The sequence below is a fragment of the Pongo pygmaeus genome, chromosome 3, assembly GCF_028885625.2.
Source record: "Pongo pygmaeus isolate AG05252 chromosome 3, NHGRI_mPonPyg2-v2.0_pri, whole genome shotgun sequence".
In the NCBI taxonomy this organism is placed as follows: Eukaryota; Metazoa; Chordata; class Mammalia; order Primates; family Hominidae; genus Pongo; species Pongo pygmaeus.
This window is the reverse complement of record NC_072376.2, coordinates 196698504-196710684: the sequence shown is the minus strand read 5'-3', so window position 1 is coordinate 196710684 and position 12181 is coordinate 196698504. Positions and strand designations below refer to the sequence as shown.

The following is a 12181-nucleotide window of genomic DNA, read 5'->3' as shown; positions in this document are numbered from 1 at the left end:
CGAGAAACACTAATACATATTCTTATCATTCAAAGTCCATTCTTGTTTTTTTTTTTTTATTTTCAAAACTAATGACACATTAAAGCTATATCTCATATTTTGTAATATCTGCATTGGCATTAAATTAACTCTCTGGTTGTTGAAGATTTACTTCTATGTTTATTTCTTCAAGCACTTTTGTTTTTCCACAGCAGGTCTTAAAATTGGCCAAGAAGGTGTTTTTTCTTTTCTTTGCCACAGGATCATGGTTTTTTCCATTGTTATTAAAGATTCAGGTAGGAGTTGCATGAATCCCACAAGTGAAATAAAATCTATTTATCTTTTCCTTATTATAAAGATTTATTTATCTTTTCCTGTTTGTCTTGCAGTTGCCTCACCTGAGCCACAATAGATGCAGTAGAAACGGGACACCTCAGAGATCTGATTTTGTCATGCTCTGAAATTCATAGTAAATCTCATCATGCCACTCCAATCTCCACCCCCAAATCCCTGTCCAAAGTCCACAATCCTTGGTGTGACATGACTCATTCATTCATTTAACATTTCCTGAGTATCTAATGTGTGCAGACTTGCTCTGATGGGCTCTGGATTCACAGAGGTGAAAGGACAGATGTAATTCTTGCCCACAGGTGAGAAGGACAATGACACTAATGTGTCAATGATCGCATTTTGGATTGTTGAGGTCATGGAATCCAGAGTGACTGAGCTGCTGCGGCAGGAGGAGCTGAGTTAGGACCAGGGGTTTGTGAGGCTGGAGTCCATGAACGCGAAGAAAGGGCTTCTTGGGAATAGGAAATGGTGGGGAGGAGGAATTACATTTTCTACTAACTTCAAACTGAAATTTAGCATTTTCTTTAATTATGAATGTGGGCAACAAACCATGTGGTCTAGGAGCACCAGTATTTTGACACCAATGGAAACTACAGATATTTTCATATTACATGGCAGTTGTTGACAATGTCTTGAAATATTTACACATTTCACCACTGAGACAGCATGGTACTTGGAGACCCTTTGCTAGGTCTTGTTATTTAATGTGTTAATAGAGAACATCTATTACTATTTTTTAAATGTTGTGATTACTGTATTTCAATGTCATTGGTTGCCTTTGTCATCCTGTGTATTTAATTTATGCATTTAAAAACATGACTCTGAAAAGAGACTCATAAACTTCACAGAGTTGCACAAGGGGTTGATGGCTCAAAAAAGAAAGAGAAGCCCTGAGCCTAGCCCTTGCCTTGTGGCTGCCACTGGCCCCCAGCCTGGGAATCTGCTGTGGACTCTGGGCCTTGCACATGCTGTTCCTTACCCCTGTGTTGTCTGTTCCCTCCTCTCTGCTTGGCATTAAATTCTGATGGCTCCCATCATGCTTTGCATGGACATGAAACATTACCAACTTTGGGAAGCCTCCCTGGTGGTGCCGCACAGGCTACGTGTCCTAGCCAAGTGCTCAGTCTCTTCTCCCACTCCCTCCTCCCTCATCTCACACTTGTCACACGGTATTGCAGTTGCCTCTTTGCTTGTCTGCCTTCTTGAATGGTCTGTGAGCTACCTGACAGAGAGGACCCCTCTTCTCCATCCCTGATCCCCCGTGTGTGATGTGCTTATTACAGGAACTCAACACAAGGATACGTAATGCAGGAAGAATAGATGGATGGACAGATGGATGGATGGACAGATGGATGGATGGATGGACAGATGAGCAGACGGATAGATGGATGGACGGATGGATGGATGGATGGACAGATGGAGGAATGGATGGATGGATGGACAGATGGATGGATGGATAGATGGATGGATGGATGGACAGATGGATGGATGGACGGATGGATGGATGAATAGGTGGATGGATGATGGATGGATGGATGAAACGATTCAGATACAGGTGCAAAGTATTTCACATGTACAATGTCTTTATTCAGTGTTTCTCCTCTTAGAAATTATATTTTTCTTCCAACGAAGCTTGGTGGGAATCTTTGTGCTGATAATACCCACGGCTTTTCTCCCATAGCAGGATCTGAGGGAAACTTGGCAAGAAACACTGCCTCTGAATCCAGCCTCCCAGCCGCAGCCCCAGGTCGAGCAGGTGGGCCGGAACCACGGTCACTGACCAGGGTATCTGATCCTCTCAGTCTATGAATGGCACAGTGTGGGAGGGAGCGGTCCAGAGAGAGAAGCACGAAGCACTCGCTCATGGAGGAGGAGGAGGAAGAGCGATCCATGCGCAGGCAAGCTTTTTCTGTGGCACAAAAAAGCATTTTAGAAGCATCCAGTTGTATAAAGCCTGTAAAAGGGCATCTGTTTCAGCCAGTGCACCACAACAAGCCACCCACCTGCAGGTGAAATGCACTTTCACAGCTGCCTCTGAAAATGGGTTTGAAAAAACCAAATACAAAATAAAAATAGGAACCCTCATTTATTGAGAGCTTACTATGTGTTGTGACTTTCCTATGCTATCCCCAATCTCACCATGTGAATGCTGGTGCAGTTACTATCACTATTTTACAGACTAGGTGACAGGCTCAGAGAAGTTAAGTTGCCCGAGGGAGGCCACATAGATTTAAGTAGCAGAGTCAGAATTTGAACCCAGGTCTTTCTAAGCTCAGAGTCCAAGTCTTCCATTTGCATTAAATTAATCTTTAATTTATGGAAAAGTTTCATCCTCTCGAGGGAGGAATCCATGTAATAACTCTGAAATAAGACCATTTTTATGAGTATTAGGTGGGGACTTTCAAAGGCTCTTTTACCTCGACTGGGTAAAATAGTGTCCTCTTTGGAGGAGTTTGACCTGTGGGCTCTGCAGTTGGGTGGGAAGTCTGTTGATTTTGGGAGCAGCCTCTGAGCTGGAAACAGGAGTATTACAGACAACAAGGATTTTATGAAAGAGAAGGCCATGACACAAAGTCTCACTGCAATCCCATGATTTCCTTCACAGGGGAATTTAAGAGAGAAACCTCCTTCAGACCTGGTTAGCGCACTGTTTTCAAAAAACCTGAATGGAACAACCTGTTGAGAGAGCAAAGAGCTCTTGTGTTTGTTTGTGGCACACGGGAGCCTGGCGGCAGCAGGTGTATGTCAGCGGGAGACCCAAGGCAGGCCTCCCCTCCATAGCCCCTCCCACACCCCAGACTTAGCCATGCTGGTGCCGGACATCCTGAGCTGCTTCAAGTTGGAAGGTCACATCCTCCAGAGCTCCAGGCAGCACTAAAGTCTCTGGGATGCGGTCAGCTGTTTAGATGGGTTCCCAGGAAGGCTCACTGTCCTGGAAAGGTCTGTAAGCCTGTGACCTGAGCTCCTTGAGGTTCAGGGGGCAGGTCTGACTGAAGCATAGTTTTCCCTTCCCCGGCTCAGGAGGGATTTCCACTTCTCCCTGGCGAGTGTCTGAGGGTAGTGACTCTGCCAGGCTGGGGGCCGCAGGTCCCGGAAGCCCAGGGCATGGATGTTTATGGGTATTCAATTGATGCCTTTCCCATAGTTGGTTTCATTTAGGCATTGAATATGTATCTTCTGCCAAACTCTATTACACTTCAAGCTCCATGAAGGCAGGGACCATGACTGCTTTGTTAACTGTATACCCAGGGCCTGGCCCTGAGGCTGGCACTAGATGCTCAACAAAAACTTGTTGAATGAGTGGCCAACACCTTAGCTTTTCTACAGTTGGTCTCTCTGTTTAAAGAGAAAGAATGAAAGTGATGGGATTGACACTGTGTTCTATGGAAATGCTGCTCCCTGGAGTTGTGCAACATAAGTGCTCCAGATAGAAGGGCACACAGCAAAGCTGACTCAGGCGATGGTGCAAGTTCAATTTTTAACTTTTGTGCCCAGAAAGTCCTCATGTCTCAACTCCTGGCTGGGCCTGGGATGGTCCCAAAGTCTTCAGGCTGATGTTTCTTTAAGGTCGTTCTAGGAAGCAGGACCAGAGTCCTCTTGTTCATGAAATCTAGGGCTCCCTGGATGATGGTTCCCAGATTGGGCACATCCACATCCCTGCCTGTGCTCCTGCTACATCTACCCGGGGCCAGGCGCTTCCATCTCACACCTTCCCCTCTCTGCCAGCTCTCAGCATGCCTTCCAGGACATGCTGGTGTTTGGCTAATGCTTGCACGGAGTTCAGTCTCTCTCCTGGAGAAAAGGGCAGATATTCTGATGGCTGGGGCACCAGCTGGGGCTGTGGATTCCAGCAGCGCAGCAGAGGGGAAGAAACCCTGGAATCTGAGTCTGGAGGCCGGGTCAGAATCTCGACACTGATCCTCAGCTCACTAGAAAATGAAGGCACTGTGATGCCTGAGGCGTTGGCTGCCTCTAGGGTTCCATGAGTCTCAGATACCCACCTCTTCAAGAGTAGGTGCCAAGGCTGTCACGGATTTGCAATGATTTTCCCATGTGTTAACTGGAAACTTAAAGGAAACATTAGCCATGAGGGTTGGGAACTTAGATTAATATTTAGAAAGGATTTACAAAGAAAAGAACCCAGTTAATCCCAAGATAGAGGGTCTTTTCATTTCTATTTGCGTAGTGGGTGGAGATGGAGTCCCTGGCTAGGACATTTCCCATAACCTTCCCTGTCAAGCCCCTCTGCTGTAGCAGTTTCTAACTTTACAGCCACAAAGCCAGCATGTGCTTCCCACAGCTTCAGCCCCCACTGCTGGAGGATGCATTCAGGGTTCTGACTCTGGCCCGAGGCGGAGGCATAGTGCTTGCCAAGTGAGTGCCGACTTTCGCAAGCAAAGCTTCAGGACAAAATGGAGAGGCAACCATAACAATGGTCTCAGATCACTCTGTACAGCATAAAAGATTAAGGGCTAGACTTTGGTGTGAGACAGGCTTCAATCCTTGAACCATTGTTTGGCAAACTAATTGGCTTACTTAAGCCTCAGATTCCTTATCAGTTAAATGGAGATAAAAATGGTGTCTATATCAGACAGTTCTTGTGAGAATACGATAACACAGCTAAAGCTCTTAACCTAAAGCCCAGCAAGCAGTAAGTGCTTAATAAATACTGGCTATTATTATTATGCTTTTGCTACGGTTTGAATGTGTCCCCTAAAGTTCATGTGTTGGAAACATAATCCTCAGTGCAAGTGTTTAGAGGTGGGGCCTTATAAGAGGTGATTAGGTCAAAAGGGCTCTGTACTCAGGGAGGACTTAATGCTTTTGTCTTGGGAGTGAGTTATCTTGAGAGTGGGTGGTTATAAAAGCGAGTTTGGGTCCCTCTTGCCCGCTCACCCTTATCCTCTCTTGCCCTTCTGCCTTGAGCCATGGCATGACGCAGCACAGAGGCCCTCACCAGATGCCAGTGCCATGGTCTTGGACTTCCCAGCCTCCAGAACTGTGAGCCAAATACATTTCTTTTTCTTTCTTTTTTTTCAGGTCAGATGGGTAATGTGCCGACATTGTAACAAGGTTTGAGGGTGGCACATCTCACACATGCGTGTGAACACCCAGTCATCATGCTCACGCACTACAAAAGGATCAAGCCAAATACATTTCTGACAAATTACCTAGTCTTAAGTATTCCGTCATAGTAGCACAGAACAGACTGAGACGCGTTATTCTGGCCTATGGCCCTTGGTTGTTGCATGACAAGATGTTCCCTTCACTACTGAGAGCCGATGTCTCCTTGTCTCCCATTATTTCTTAGGCATTAGTGCCTTGAAAGTTTGGCATAAAAATCTCAGTTAGGGCCTCAGAAGACAGAGACATGAGATAACTAGGCTTTAGAAACACTCCACCCCCACACACTCAGCTATGAAAACGGTTTGTTTCCTGCTGCTGGAAATCCACACATTCCTCCTTGCCAGTGTACACACAAGCAGAGAACAAGTGAATATTGACTAGGGTTCCCCTACTTCCTCTCTTAAATGCCATCACCTGAATCGGACTGAGGGCACCCCTGGAGTCACTTACAGCAGAGCAATTACGTGGAGGCGACACATCCTGCTTATGTCTTCAGACCCCCACCCTCTGGACTGGGAGCTGGGGGGCAGCAGCAATGGGGCCTTCTGGAGGGGTCTGCACACACCCCTCTGGATCTGTCCTGGCGATGGTCTCCTGGGCTGAACCCCTCCCACTACCTGCTGTCATTCCATTCACCCCCTGAGTGTCCTGGGCAAAACGTGTCAGGCCACGGGGAGGAACTTTCTGCTGGTGGTTCCCTAAAGATCCTCTGATGTAGGAAGCCACTGCCTGCAAGTTTAAAGTCCCAGTTTCCAGATAAGCATGAGTTTATACTTGTTTATATATTTTTTCCTTAGAGCCTCTGGTTGGCTTTTTTTTTTCTTCCAATGGGCAAGAACTTGGACTTTTTTTTTTTTTTTCTCTTTTCTTTCCCCAAAACCTTTGATGAAAGCTTCAGGAGCATTCAACTAATAGATTGGCTGGTAATGATAAAATTAAATGCATCAATTCAAGTAACCAGTAAGTGCTATAAATCTAAAAGCAATATATATTTTTAACCACCAACATCCTAAATGTATGTAGGCCAAGCTGGTGGTGTTTGGAGGATTGGAACAGAAAGACATAAGGGACCACTCTATATTTCAGACAAGTCACTTGAGTGAAACACCAAAAATCAAGAGGTAGGCACCACAGGAGGGGGGCTGGCAAAATCCATACCAGCCTGCCCTTCTGCCTCCTCCACAGCCTAAAGGCTGAGCATCAGCGGTGTGACTGGGTTTGGCTGAGGATTGTGAGGGGTCTCAGACCTGTGTTCTGGGCAGTAAAGCCAGGTAGCCCAGTTCTCAAACTCACAAGCCTCAGTGTGTGAGAGAAGTGCTGGAGGAGTTTGCTGACCTGCAGAGTCCTGCCCCCAGCTCCCGGGACTCTCCCCGGGATGTGCAATGTCTGTGCTTGTCACGGGGACGTGCAGGACCTGTCTCACACGGGCTCCAGAGAGCTGTCAATTTTTCAGGAATTCTGGGAGTTGGTTGTTAAACACAGCCATCACTGAAAATTGAATTATATAAACTTATAAATGATATGACAAGCAAATGAACACTCCAAAGATATCCCTTCCTCGTTATTTTACTATTATCTATGTTCTTGAGGTTATCTATAGCTATTCTATCTAGATAGCCTCATGTAATATATTGACGTTTCAGTCAATGACAGACTGTGTATATGGCAGTGGAGTAAGATTATAACACTGCATTTCCACTGCATCTTTTTTCTTTTCTTTTCTTTCTTCTTTTTTTTTTTTTTTTTTTGAGACAGAGTCTCACTCTGTCACCCAGGCTGGAGTGTAGTGGTGCAATCTTGGCTCATTGCAACCTCTGCCTCCCAGGTTCAAGTGATTCTCCTGCCTCAGCCTTCTGAGTAGCTGAGATTACAGGCATGTGCCACCACACCTGGCTAAAATTTTTGTATTTTTAGTAGAGATGGGGTCTCACCATGTTGGCCAGGCTGATCTTGAACTCCTGACCTCAGGTGATCTGCCCACCTCAGCCTCCCAAAGTGCTGGGATTACAGGTGTGAGCCACTGTACCTGGCCTTCACTGTATCTTTTCTATGTTTAGATATGCAAATCCTTATTGTGTTAAGACTGCCTGCAGTCCTCAGTATAGTAACCTGCTGTATAGGTTTGCAGCCTAGGAGCAATAGGCCATACCATACAGCCTCGGGTGGAGGAGGCTAGAGCATCTAGCTTTGTGTAAGCCCACTCTGTGATATTTGCACAATGACAAAAATTGCCTAATGACTCATTTCTCAGCATGTGTCTTCATTGCCATAAATAGTCACCATTATATGACTGTATTGTCTCTTCCTAACTCACTGCATACTCAGTGATTCCACATTGGTAGCCTGGAATTGGCCATGGTGAGAGTATTTACACCATGGAAACTGGCAGAGGTTGTAATCCAGGGTTACCAACCTGAGAGTTGCTGTTAAACATTTACCAGCACACTGCAGGCAGGGGAGTGGGAAACCCAAAAGTCGAGCTGGATAAGCTCCTCAGGTGGTTTCAATGCAGAAGCTCTGCTTGGAACAACACTGTGCAGAATAGACTCACAGGTCCAGCCCCAGGTACTTCTGTGCTCTGAGTGTATTAGTCCATTTTCACACTGCTGATAAAGACATACCTGAGACTGAGCAATTTACAAAAGAAAGAGGTTTAATGGACTTACAGTTCCACGTGGCTGGGGAAGCCTCACAACCATGGCAGAAGGCAAGGTGAAGCAAGTCACATCTTCCATGAATGGCAGCAGGCAAAGAGAGTGAGAGCTTGTGCAGGGAAACTCCCCCTTATAGAACCATAAGATCTCGTGAGACTTATTCACTAAGATGAGAACAGCACAGGAAAGACCTGCCCCCATGATTCAACTACCTTCCACCAGGCCCCTCCCACAACACGTGGGAATTCAAGATGAGATCTGGGTGGGGACACAGCCAAACCATATCACTGGGAAAGGAACTGAGGTGCTGCCTCCATGGCTCTGTAAATGACCCCATGACCTCGGGCAAGTTACTTGCCCACTGTGCTTAGCCCTATCGTCTGTAAAATAGTGATGCACCTAGTATCTACCCCCATTGTGTGATTGTGAGGATTCAATGAGATAAGCCATGTTAAAGTCTCAGAACAGTGCCCGGTATGTAGAAGGCTCTTGGTAACTGTTACTTATTATTATGATCTGACAAAAGAAAGTTAATTTTGTCCAGCAGATCATCTTTTTTTCTTTTATATCATTCTTTTTCTTATGATCGTCCTGCACAGTCTTTGTAGAAAATTTAGAAAATAAAAATCAAAACAAGGAAAAGAAAAAGCATCCATTTCTAGTACCCTGTGATTATTTTAGGGGGCCTTCAGCCTTCTAGTCTTTTTCCCGCACCTAAGAGATGTCATTCTTGATGCTCTTCTGGAAGGGGATGCTCTTGTTTGCTAACTCTTGAGGCTTCAGCAATATTTCCTCTCCCACTCTAGGTGGATGGTGAGTTCATTTCTTCTATTTAAGTTCATTATTTATGCTCAGACGCTCCAGGACAGCTGGTTTTGTCACCATGATGAAAGGGCACTGGCAATGGGAATGGCATCTATAGTGTTGGCATTCTATATTTACTTTATCATTTAGAAGGATCCTTCTAATCAATTTACTAGACAAATATTTGCTGAACACATAGTAGATACAAGGTATTGTGCTGTGGGGGTTGTGAGGGTAACAGCGTGTCTTCTCCTTAATAACAAGCTTAATAGTATTAATAGTGTGAATTACTATTTAGTAGGATAAGAAATATTAACAAAATTGGAGGCTGAGACACAAGAATCGCTTGAACCTGGCAGACGGAGGTGGCAGTGAGCTGAGATCTGCACTCCAGCCTGGGCAATAAGAGCAAAACTCTGTCTCCAAGAAAAAAAAAAAAAGAAAGAAAAATCAAGAAAAAATAAACTATAGATTTTCTTTCAATCAGATAAAACTATGTTTAGCAAGAGAAGCCCCTCATCTTCACCTATTTATCAAAGTGCCAGGGAGGCCCGTGCCTGCTAGGAGGAAGGGCGGCTCTTCCTGGCAGCACTGCTGGGTGCTACGGAGGGGAAGCAGGGAAACCTGTGATGTCCTGGTGTTCCCAGTGCCCTCCTCTCTGGATTCTGCTGCCTTCAGATTCAGCAGATAATCTTCCTGCAAGATCCCAAACTAAGCCTACTTCTTCATTTTGTGCTCAACCTGTGGACCCAGAGTAACCTTGCTCATTGCCAGAGAAGACCCCAGCGAGCTGGGCCTGGGGAGACATGTGTATTGATCTCCAATGCTTAAGGGATTTTTAAAGGGTAATTTTGACAATAGAGGATTTGGCTTCTCCACTGACTTCAGAATCCAAAGCTTTTACTGGACCTCTCGGGCCTCTGCCTTCGTCCTTCCTCAACCCTGTCTTGCAGGACCCAGGGTCCACAGCTCCTGTTGCCAGTCGATGAGGTGGGGGCTGCTTACAGCAGCAATCTGGCTACCATTTGGCTTGAGGTGGCCTTGTCTGTGTGTTTTTTGTACCCTATATGACGGTAGAGGCTGAGCTCCCTGCTGGCAGCCCACCATGTGGGTGACCCACCTTGGAAAGGGACCCTCCAGTCCCCAGCTGAGCTGACGCTGCCTGGAGCAGAGACAAGTGGTCCCTGCTGAGTCCCAGGCTGCACATTCATGAGCAAAATACACAGAAATTGCCAGCTGGGCACGGTGGCTCATGCCTGTAATCCCAGCACTTTGGGAGGCCGAGGCAGCTGGGTCACCTGAGGTCAGGAGTTCAGGGACTGGGGAGGGGTCGCATCCATACTGTTCAGCACTCAGTGCCTGCTCAGCAGGAGGGGCTCACAACTTTTTTTTTTTTTTTTTAGACAGAGTCTCGCTCTACCACCCAGGCTGGAGTGCAGTGGCGCATCTTGGCTCACTGCAACCTCTGCCTCCCTGGTTCAAGCGATTCTCCTGCCTCAGCCTCCTGAGTAGCTGGGATTACAGGCGCCTGCCACCACGCCTGGCTAATTTTTGTATTGTTAGTAGAAATGGTGTTTCACCATGTTGGTCAGGCTGGTCTCAAACTCCTGACCTCGTGATCTGCCCGCCTCAACCTCCAAAAGTGTTGGGGTTACAGGCGTGAGCCACCGCGCCCGGCCCACAACATATTTTTTTAATGCTGAAAGAAGAAATGAATTGGGAGGGTGCTCAGAGGTTATGCAGGTCCAACACCCACAACAGCAGAAATCCCCTCCGTGATAACCCGGGCAGGTGATAACCTTTCGCTTAGACGCCTGTAGCAGGGAGAGCTCACTACGTCACGGAGCAGCCTATTCCATTAGGTTTTTAAAAAGCATTTCACTGTAATATTAAGAATCATCTCCCTATGATCTTTCACACCTGCTCTCCAGGCCTTCACCACCCCGACTGCCTCCTGGAAGAGAGCTCAAGCTTGCTATATCCTGTGCACTGGTGATGAGGCCCCAGACAGGTCTCCGGCCCTCTGGATCAGGTACTTTTATGCACCCTGGAATGACTTATTTCAGGATGGTGGGGACACCAATACAACCTCAGGAATTTTGAAAATTTGTAAAAATGAAGGAAGAGTTCATCTGGTGCATAGTTTTTTCTTTTTAAACTTAAGATGATAGGAAAAGCTGAAGAAAGTACCACCTCAAATCTACATCTTATACAATCTTATCCAAAGTAATTTGGATACATCGGGATCCAGGTTCTGTCTCTCTGATCTCCTATTGAGAGACACCATAAAAGATCGTCTATGATCCTGGGCTACACTCCACTGTTGCAACGTGATGGGCAGTGGTTCTATTTCTCCAGGTTAGAACCTCTCGGGAGTGGCTCTACCTTTAGGGAGCTTTCTGTCCTGTGGGCCCATCTGATTTTCTCTCCTCTGAGTGGGTGCAGGATGCCCAGGGACCATGTGGATAGGAGCAGCCCTGGGAATCTGGGGCAGGTGGCCTCTTGTCCTGGCCTGTGAGGCCGGCCCTGTGTTCTCTGAGGGGTCAACCCTCTGCATACGCATGCTCTCAAGGTGTGGCCTCAACCAAAAAAATAAACAAGATGAAGCCTCAAAGTTCAGCTCCATTGTGGCTATTGTGTTTGTACCAGAGACTTTTGTCTGGGAGCTGGCAGGAGTCTTGAAGCCTGGTGTTGCTCTGCGAAGGCTGCTGAAATGACAAGGGGACAGCTCAGCTCTGGACAAAAAACACCTCCCTGGACGCTAAGACATCATGCTTTACCCTCAAGTCCTTAACGAGAATGGAGAAAACCACAGAGTGAATGCTGGAACTTCCGGGACGTTCCCTTCCTCACTCAGTAACCCCCGGCATCAGCCTCAGTCCTTTTCATTTTAATCAGTCCCGTAAGCCAGCCTCTACCTTTCAAAGGAATCCGAGGAACTTTCCTGCCAACTCTCACTGAGCTCCTGCGACACCCAAGGATGTGGGCCAGGCTCTTGTGTAGGTTAAGGAAGTCTGAGAAGAATAGAGATGATAGGAAACAGTCTACCTTTCTTTACAAGGCCTTGTTTTGCATCCCTGAAATCTCAGATTCAGCTCTTACAATGAAGTCCTGTTGTAGAAAGAGCTGGCCTTTTATCACCACTTAAAATCTAATTAATCCATATTGAAGCACAAAGATTTCTGTTGTATTTTAGGGTGAGGGGTCATAGAGCCCTCTTTGTTCATCCTTAGACTTATAATCATCAAGCATTGGGGATGTAATTT

General features: G+C 46.3%; 1 non-coding gene across 1 annotated transcript; it reads right to left on the bottom strand.

Annotated features, from left to right (window-relative positions):
- Positions 1-5369: 5369 nt before the first annotated feature.
- On the bottom strand, positions 5370-5473 carry LOC129035981 (small nucleolar RNA U13). Its single transcript, XR_008502454.1, has one exon. It is a non-coding gene; the product is annotated as a small nucleolar RNA U13 (small nucleolar RNA).
- Between the last annotated feature and the right edge of the window lie 6708 nt (positions 5474-12181).